The following is an 11,382-nucleotide window of genomic DNA, read 5'->3' on the forward strand; positions in this document are numbered from 1 at the left end:
TTTATGCATGAGTTTGGCAATATTGATTCAAGAATCGAGAGATGAGAATTAATGTTTAGGTCTAGTTTCAATAGGCAGGTTAATTTATAAATGGTTAAGTCAAGATTCGAGAGATGAGATTTAATACCGGTAAATTAATTGTGTGATTGTAATACGTAACGAGAGCCCTTTACAATCTGGTTAATTGATGCATTGATGATTGACTATTATTGATTATTGGTATTGCATGATAATTTCTTATTGGATTGTTTTAGTGTTTTACAATTGCGGCTTGTAAAAGTATAGCAATATTAAATTGATGAATCGAGCAGATGTTAATTTGATATTAAAGGCTATTTTCAATAAGAACTTAGATCTAGTAAATTGCGAGAGCCTGTTAGATCTATGTTGATTAATAAATTGCGAGAGCCTGTTAATCATGTTATTTATGCCATGTCAATGATTGATTACCCTGTTTTACCCTGGAGTATTATTTATTGGTGAACCTATGCCCTAGATCCCTTTTTATATTGTTTTCTTCCTACTCTTATTCTTTGTAGTTTAGTTTCTTGCTTAATTATAAATATTGGTTACTTAAATAATTTGGATTATAATATTTAATTAGGAGTAAAAAGACTTGTTTCCCTGTGGAGATCGACCCTACTTCCCTATCTACCTTAGTTAGTGATTTAGGTAATTATTTTTGATTAGGGGATACGACTTTACCCTGTCAGTGGTCGGAGACGCGGGGCAGGGGCGGGGATGGTGGCTGAAGCCTGGAATTGGTGGGTTTGTTTTTAGTATTATTAATTTTTTTTTTTTATTTTTTTACAAAAATCTAATTTTTTTTTAAAAAAATTATTTTATTTTATTTTTATTTTTTTGACCAATCACAGGCTGCCACGTGTCATGTAACTTGCTATAACAGGTTACATGACCGGTTGGGACTATTTTCAGCAAATTGGGTATAAAGGTGGGATTATTAAAAAGAATCCCAAAGGTGGGATTATTAATCTCCGACGCTCCAAAGGTGGGATTATTCCCATCAATTTTTCCTTATATAATTGATAAAGAAAAATAGATTGTATTAATTCATTAAATTCTTTTATGTTCATTATAATGTATAGAATGTTCATTTGAAATATAATAAATGTTTCTTTTATATATCAAATCTCAATTGTGGTTCATAATTTCTTAACCCAAAGTAACTTATATATGTTCATATATCGATCTAATTCAAATGTTCATTAAAAACATATACATGTTCAGGTATCTAATCTAATATGTTCATAATTACAAAACTTAAAAAGGTTTTAAAACACATAAATCGAAAACTAAATTAATTTCATATGCAAAAAATCATGTGTTCATATATAAAAAATATAAAGTATAAAATGCCAATTTTTTTTTTTTTTTTTTTTTTTTGAGGATTACAAAATACATAGATCTAAAAAAAATTTCAAAAGTAATGTATCACAAAGTTCATAAATATTGAGGAGAGAGAATAATGTTGGTTTAATTTACTATTGGTTGGAGCACGCAGTTTTACATGCATCATGGTACATGTTAAAATTTGTCATATCATTAATATATAAAGTTAGTCTCGCAGCCATACATGTTATTGTAGTATAAGCGGCACCTTGAGTGATAAAGTTGTCATTTTCTCACTTTCTCTCCCTAGCTAGGTTGCATGGAAATGATCAAATGAGAAACGTAAACGAAAATACGTGAAATTGGGAAAATAAAAAATTACAAATTACATGAAATAGAGATATGAAAAATAATGTCAAAATTACTTTAAAAACAATTATATAAGCATTTTTTTAATGAAAAAGAGAGAAATAAATGATAAAAGCTAAATAATATAATAATTTAAGTTATATTTAGGATATTAAGTGTTAAAAAACCTAATTATTATTGTGTAAAGGAAAATGTAGACAACTGCTTACCTTAGCATAAGATTGAGATTGGAATATCAAAAAAGAATAAGATTAGGGATGTCAATGGGGCGGGGCGGGGCGGATGTTGGCCTTCCCATCCCCATCCCCATCCCCACCTAATATTTTCATCCCCATCCCCATCCCCATCCCGCGGCGGGTCCAATTTTCATCCCCATCCCCGCCCCACCGGGTACAACTCCAAAACCATCCCCGCCCCACCCCCACTTGAATATCCATCCCCACCTAATCCCCACCAAAGACCCGCCTAATCCCCACCCAAGATCCACCTAATATCCGTATCTCAAATACACAATCTTACATAATTAATACGAATTATAAAATAAAATATTCTATAAACATTTTTGTGTTATAATATAAGTGCCGTACAAAGTATTATAATTAATATTGTATTTCATGTAATTATTTTATAAATAGAATAAAAGTATGTAACTTTGCTTTAAAAGATATATAGATGTGAGTATGAGGTGGGGATGGGGCGGGTACGAAGTGGGGCGGGTGGGGCGGGTACGAAGTGGGGCGGGTGGGGCGGGTACAACTTAAAATCCACCCCCACCCCATCACCCATGGCGGGTATGGTTTTTATCCCCATCCCCGCCCCACCACCCGCCAAACCGAGACCCATCCCTGCCCCATTGGGGTGGGGATGGGGCGGGTCTCCTACTTGACCCGCCCCACTAACATTATTTTGATTATAATTGTGACCAATTTGCCATTCAATCAATGTGAGTAATTTTGATTATAATGCTTTGATTTCATAGTTTTTGTTGTATTGATTTTAATTTTGATAATGCTCTGATATTAGTATTGTTATTGTTGTTATTAATTGATTCATATATAGCTTTGGTTGTATTATTATTCTAATTTGATTCTTATTTGTGTTATTGTTTTTATATTGTAAGTTTGATTATTGTCTTTCCAGTTTTGTGTGTCTTATATGAACATCTATAATTATTATAATAATATTGCTAACCGCCGTTTATTTTTATCAGCTTGTTGTGTCGTATAAAAATGATCACTTGTGTAATAGTAAATGTTCATTTATGTTTAATGTATGTTTTTTTATATGTTTATTTTAGTTGTATATAAATATATATGTTGTCCATGTGAATTTCAATAATTTTTATTCTTGTAAAGATGTTCATGTCTATTTAAACTAGTGAACGTATTTTAATATTTGTTCCCTAAAAAAAATCTTAACATTTGTTATTCTGCTTTGTTGTAATCATGTTCAATAATTATGTAATTATAAATGTTCAGTTATATATATACTTGTGTTTATGGAATTATAAGTTGTACATGTGACTTTTAATGATTATTATCAATGTTTTGTAGTTTCATAAATAACGTTCTGTTATGTAACTATATAGATGATCATTTATATTTTAACATATAGTAATTTAATTGTAAGTGATCAAATGCATTATTGTATTTGACCATTATTGCTACTATATATGTTCATTTGTTACATGTTTAGTTTAGTTATGTAACTATATAGATGATCATTTATATTTTAACATATAGTAATTTAATTGTATGTGATCAAATGCATTATTGTAATTGACCATTATTGGTACTATATATGTTCATTTGTTACATGTTTATTTATTGCAGTGAGAAAAGAGGATGCTATTATTTTTGAAGAAGCAAATCAGTTTGATTTTTGGGGGAAACAATTTCCTTCAGAAGATGATGCTTATGAAATGTTTAACGAGTATGCTTTTATTTTGGAATTAGAATTTGGAGGAGTAAGAGGCGAAGGGATGACTCATTTTCTATAAAAGGATTTATTTGTTCTAATGAGCGTTATAAAGATAAAAAGTGTAACTTAGAAATATTAGGTCCTAAGAGAGACTTGATACAAGAATTGAGTGTTTAGCTTTAATTTTGTATAGTTCTCTATTGATCATTCAGGTGTGTTTATGACAAGGTAAAGTCGTATCCCCTAATCAAAAGTAGTTCCTAAGTCCTCTAACTAATGTAGATAGGGAAGTAGGGTCGAATCCACGGAGAAATGAGTCTTTCTATTCCTAATTAATTAATATAATCTAGATTATATGTAAATTTGGATATAAAACTAAACTATGAAGATTAAGAATAAGGAGAAAAGAATGAATAAAAGGCCTAGGGCATAGGTTCACCAATAAATAATATTCCAGGGTAAAACATAATTATCAATTATCAATGCATACATTAATCAGATCATAAAGGGCTTTCGCTACGTATTACAATCACACAATTAATTTACCGGTATTAAATTTCATCTCTCAAATCTTGACTTAACTACTTATAAATTAACCTGCCTATTGAAACTAGACCTAAACATTAATTCTCATATGTCGAATCTCAAATCAATATTGTCAAACGACTCATGCATAAAAGGTCTGCGCAAATCTAGTCACAAAGCATTAAATCAATCAATAGGAAATTAATCTAGCATTGACAATTAACAACCATAAATAACACCTTCATGTTATTTATGGATCCCCATAAACCCTAGAAATAAAACTACTCACACATAATAAAAACTAAACTAATCAAAGCAATAAAACAAGACATGATCAAAGGAATAAAATAAATAACTAAGATTAAGAGAAGAGAAATCGTTACCAAAGAAATCTGAAATTAAGAATAAGGTTAAGAACAAAGTATATGAGAGAGAAACTAATCTAAAAGCTAAGTAGAGAGAGAAAATCTAAAAGAGAAGGTAAATAAAATTACGTACAAAAATCGTACTTAAACCTCCCTAAAACAAATCCTAATTGAAAACTAATCAGATCCCCTAAAAAACACGCGCCCGATTGGGCCCGCCTTTTTCTTTGCGTACTCTTCTAAACAGCCGCGCCCGATCGAGCTAGCAGCTCACCCGATCGGGCGCGCCTTTGGCCACGCACCAGCACACTCTCGCGCGCCACACCCGATCGAGCTAAACTTGCCCGATCGGGCCCTTGCTTCACCTCGAGGCTTGGAACTTCGATTGGGCTTATTTCTTCGGCCCAATCCGGATATCCACTTAGGGTCTTGATCATTCGGTCCAAATATCTTGGTATCCCAATTACCGAGCCCTTAATCACCGGCTTGATGACTCTAACCAGCCTTGGGCTTCAAAGATGGTCGTGCTCCACTAATTTCCGTAGTTGATCCATGAAAACCCGGGAAAATGCTCCAAAAGTGCAATTTCCTACAAAACTCAACCAAAACTACGAAAACACTAGAAAACACCAATTAGTAATAAAAGTGACTCAAAAGAGCCATAGTCATATCATAATTATGACCAAGGGACGAGGGTAAAATACTATATAAAATAGACATATCAGTTTATGAACATATAGTGTCAAATATTCTAATATATACATATAGTTAGTGAATGATTGTTCAAAGTTGAGGATTGTAAATGTTCAACCACGAATTCAAGTTGTAATGAATATTTAGTTTTTTGTTTATGAACATATATTTTTTCCTAATATGAACATTATATATATAAGGATGTGATTTTGTAATAACATTTTTGAAAAAAAGAGTTTATTTCCTTCTAATTAAATTCAAATAGAAATTGTATATCACCAAAAATTCAAATATTGGATATTAAAATATATATCACATCAATTCCACACATATTATTATGCATAATGAATTCTCAATCCAAAATTGAAAAATTCAAGCTCGTGTTATTGGTTCGTGTTGCGCAAATCCATGCCTTCTTGATTTCCTTATTTTGTCTTCCCTTTTTTTCCTTGCTATTGTGTGGTGTAACTCACTATATCCACGATTATTTGTTTAACTAATAAACAAAAACAAATGAATTATTAGTTAGATTTGAGCAAGAAGAAGTGTTGTATGAATTGAACCAATTTTCATATGAATAACAATAAAACAATTCAAGTAAACATATATTAGTGTAGAATTGTTCATCTATTAATATGGAAATGAACAACTATTAATAAATAAATGAACATATTTACATAATTGAATATAAAAATGAACATCTATTAATATATAAATGAACATGCATTAGTTTAAAAATGTCTATGAAAGATATCAATCAATGAACATGAAATATATACATAAATAACTCTTGAAGCTATTGATACGTGATTTATCATACATCCATATTAAAAAAGACATATATTGAAACTCAAAACTGATCTGAGCATGATATATTTCAAGAATATCATAGAAATATAAATATTTATCAAAATTCTAATAATCGTATATTGATATGTAAAACCCACATACATTTACGTGATTAAACAACTACCAAATATACAAATGAACATTCATCAAAATAATTTTCCACTCTAAACTGTGAAAAAGAATGAACATATATTATGACTATGTAGTGATATATAATTGAACATTTATATTAATCATTTATTTTGTGAATGACTGTATACTAATATATAAATGAACATTTATCAAAATGAAAATGAACATTCATTAAAAAAAAAAAAAACGGTTTTTTCACCAAATGCCCTTGAACTTTTCAAAAATTCACCAAATACCCTCAAGTTTTTCAAAATTCACCAAATACCACTGACGTTTGTTGAAATTCACACCGTGACCTCAAAATACCCTTGACGTTAAAGTTCCGTTAGCAATAAAATTTAATTCGCCAAATGCCCTATCTTTGTTAAATAATTACACAAAATACCCTTATTTTTGGAAGTACAATGTCTAGTTTGAAATTTAAGAAAACTAGCCGTTAGTTTTGATTCTCACCCTTTTTTGCATAAATACTCGATACATAGCATCCCTCTTATTTGCTTAACCACAAAATTTTCACACCATCAGTTATCAATCTAAATCATCCTCCTCAATGTATGAGTACTTTTGTGTAAGAGTTGCAAACATCCTCTATTCTTAAAAAGAAGTGTCGGAGACCTCATAAAAAGAGAAAAAGAAGGGCAAATGAAATAGAGGTGATTACTTACGGGCTTGGAATGAAAACGGATCGGGCTATAGTTCATATTTTGTCCAACGGACATAATATAGCAAACTCAAGCCCCTTTTATGCGGCTTGATAATTAGTCTATACCCACCCTAGTGAACAGTCTGGGCTTGTCCGATGACTAGCGGACTCAGAACTTCTTATTGCAAATTTTCTCCTACCAAAACAAGATTTGTTTGCAACTCTTACACAAAAGTTCTCATACATTGAGGAGGATGACTTAGATTAATAACTCATGGTGTTACAAATTTGTGGTTAAGAAAATAAGAGGGATGCTATGTATTGAGTATTTATGAAAATAAAGGGTGAAAATCAAAACTAACGGTTAGTTTCCTTAAATTTCAAACTAGACGTTGTACTTCAAAAAATAAGGGTATTTTGTGTAATTACTTAACAAAGTTAGGGCAATTGGTGAATTAAATTTTATTACTAACGGAACTTTAACGTCAAGGGTAATTTGAGGTCACGGTGTGAATATTAACAAACGTCAGTGGTATTTGGTGAATTTTGAAAAACTTGAGGGTATTTGGTGAATTTTTGAAAAGTTCAAGGGCATTTGGTGAAAAAACCGGAAAAAAAACCATTACGAACTAATTTAATTAATGCTTACTTTTCTCCAAATTCTTTGATGTTCTTCCCTAAAACTATCTCCTTCGTACTACCCCCCCCCCCCCCAAAAAAAAAAAAAGTGAAATACTTCATATATTCAAAAATCAAAATGTACTTGTTCAGATCACTAGTTTTTAAAAGAAAGTTTATAAAAATTACTAAATTGCAATAGTACATACTCTTTTTCCATGTTATATACTTCGATGATGTTCCTGTAACACCATTGCAACAAAAAAATTATTAAAACTAGGGTTTATATACTCTTTTTCGAACTAAATATGTATAAAATCACTTGTTCAAATTTCGACCTTGATTTGTTGAATTCTATAATAATTGAACCATTCTTTTGTTGTCACAATTTCGTATTTTTAAATGCAAAAAATTGATTTAGAGAGATAAAATGTAGAAAATGGGTTAGGAGAGAGAAAGTAAAATGCAGTAAATGGGTTAGGAGAGAGAAAAAGAAATGAGAAAGGTGGTTTATTTATTTATTTATTTTATATAGGGGAGTAAAATTAATATATTTAATAACTAGCATATTGCCCGTGCGAAGCACGATTTATAAATCAAACTATTAAACCCGTAGGAAAAATAAAAATAAAAACAAAGGTAATTCATTTACTATTAAAGGACTTGGTCACTAATGGTCAATAAAAAAAATTAAAGGAACGTTATTTGAATAGTATTTTATGTTATTTGAATTTCTTTTAATTTTTTATAATGTTATTTTATTAATTGAAAAATAATTGAATAATACACCACGTAGCTATATAAGAAGTGGACTAATTTATTTATATCTCCCGTTGAGAAAAAACTAAAATTTTCTTATCATACCATCTGCATCAGTAGCTACAATCAATCTAATATATACATGTTTTATTTACCCTCGCACTCATTAAATCTATAGACACAATAATAACCTTATATTTGACCTACCAGAACATATATTTTCCTAAGTTAAGCATTGTGCCAAAAACTATATATTATATAATAGTCATATATATAACCAACAACTGATTAAATATAGTATACAACACAAATACTTCGTATATAGATATGGATACTCATAATTTTATATAAGTAAAATATATGGAGTATATATTACTAAGATTTATCCCTACCTTAATTATAAAATGGTTAACAAAACTCTTATAATAGTGCATGGACATTTATATATCTAAAAATGTTCTTTTTACATATATTTCCCCCCATTTAATTTTAAAAGCCTTAAAATTGTCTCTTGAATTCGCTAAATTGATTTAAAAGGTTATGTTTATTTCAATATTTAAAGCCATTTATTATTTTCATTTCCTTTTGTTTTAATTTTTCTATTTAGAATTTATTAGACTATTAGGTTTCAAGGTCGAAGTCAATATCTTTTTACCGTACAATCACTAAATCAAAGTCGCTCAACTAAAGTTTTGGACATTGCATAGCTACACAACATCCAACACATTTAATGATTACATGCAAATAATGTTAATAAAACTACGCATTCGATATAAGTTATTTAACAATTTAACTATATATACATTTTGATAGGTTTATATCTTTCATATTAACAAAAATTTACAAATGTTATTATTATATTTTGAAAAAAAATTTAGACTTTAGAGTTTTGTATAAGATAGATAAAGGATAAGTTAATTTCCGTCATATATGCATTGAGTTTTGGGTGTTCTATCCAGATCACCCTTTGGGCTAATCCAGATTTGAGGATCTGTTCTAGGCTATTAGGTTCCACTCCCCTTCTGATTGTTGTTGCAGGGGAGCGAACACAGGTACGGTCCTCCCTACCAAGTGTAGTCTCAATCACCACTACACCAACAACCAAACACTTGGTATGGAGGGCACATGTTATAAAATACTACCTCCGTTACAGGTTATGTGCAACGATTTGACATAAAGCAGAGAGGAAAAATGTTTAATCGTTGCACATAACCTGTAACGGAGGTAGTATTATATTATATTATATACATATACTTTTTTATATTATAAAAAATATTATATTATATACACATACTATTATAGTTAAAAGTATTATTATGTATAAAACAACATAAATTATTGCACATGATTGTTGTATATCTAGTATAGTACATAAGCAATGCACGATTTTTAAATCAAAATGTTAGTTTTTCTAAACAAAATTCATAAGTAATAGCATTGTTAATACGAATATTACAATTTAAAACACGAGTAATAGTTATAATACATTTTATATTTATCCCTTTTCCGTCAAATGTCTAATTCAATTTAACTTTTATTCTTCTTGTTTTGATTGGTTATTAGTTCATTTTTTTATTTTTTTTATGCAAGAAAAACAAAAGGTCATTGTAAAAGACATTGTATAGAAAATGAAAGGCCGATTAAAATTAAATTTATGTTCACGATTATGTATTTTTTTCCAAGACAACATTTCGGCTCAGCATTCAGTATTTGTCAAGGAGTACAACAAACGATAAAAGTAATTTTTACACTATTTTGTATCTTTATCAAAAACTTTTGTATTCATCCGATTACTTGAATTGAATTTAGAATAACTTGTAGACTATTTTGGGTAACTTTTATCAATAAAGCATAAATAACTTTCATTCATTACATGGTAGCTTTTATAATAGGTGCACAATATTTTATTGTACATCTAATTTTTTTTAAATGTTTGTATTGATTTCATAATTGACGTCAAACTAAATTCTTATCGATTTTATTTAATTTTCATAAAAAAAAAACAATATTAGCCTTTCAAAATACGAAATATTTGTTTCCTTAATTATGTCACTTTAATCATATTGCTTCAAATTAGTTATTATTCTTTAACTTGACTATAAATAAAGATTGGAAAGACTTTATGGATTATTTGCAGTATTGGAAAGTATATATTTATTATAAAAAAATTAAACCAATATTTATGTTAGGAAATCATGAAAATCTTATGCATGTATAGAAACTTGCTTTTATTGTTTGAAGTTTAACAAAAATAACTATGCTTGAATATGTAAACAGTAATTATATAGATATATTTAATACTTAAGATAAGCCAATGAGAGAGTGACATTTGTCATCCTCACATTGAAGCGCTTGTCTTTTAGTATAATATATTGATTGATTGATTGATTTTAGGAGAGGGGTGTTAAATGAAACTCTGTGTTTAGGGAGGGGTGTAGGGGAACATGCTTAGACTAGAGTCTAGCCATATATAATTATAATAAAATTAGGAAACTAAAGCCTAAATAAAAATACAAAAACCCTCACCTCTCTTCCTCTCTTTCACGTGAAACACAAAAGAAAAAAAAAAAAAACTCTCACCTCTCTTCCTCTTCTCTTTTACGTGAAACCAAGAGAGAAAAAAAAAATCCTCAAGGCCACCGACGTCCCTGCACCGCCGCTGCCCCCACCGACGCACCACCACCGCACCTTCGGCCACCAGCAGCAGCCCCCTTTGTAGTAGTCGCCCTTCTTCCTCCCTTTTTCTCACTTCTTTTATTTTGTTATTTTGATTTAAAGCTTCAATTTTTATTTGATTTCAATTCTAAATTATTGTTATTAGGCTTTGATAGTATGTTTAATTTATAAAAGATTATAAATTTATGAGTTTTAGCATGTTTAAATTATTATATAAAATTTCAGATTATATATGTTGTATAATTTAGGGTTTAAACATTGATTTTTCATGTTTTAGGGCTTGAAAACGTGCTAATCAAGTTATTTAATTATACTATGTTTAAATTTTGTTAAAGTATAATTATTTTGATCATATATAAATTTTCAGATTATTATTGTTTCGATTTTTATGAGCAAGTTATGTTAATTTCATGTTTTTATGCTTCTAAGCCTACAAAATAATTATTGTGGGTATTTTATGATTAAAAAAGCTTTGAACTTTAA

Source organism: Chenopodium album, chromosome 1 (genome assembly GCF_948465745.1).
Source record: "Chenopodium album chromosome 1, dcCheAlbu1.1, whole genome shotgun sequence".
Classification (NCBI taxonomy): Eukaryota; Viridiplantae; Streptophyta; class Magnoliopsida; order Caryophyllales; family Amaranthaceae; genus Chenopodium; species Chenopodium album.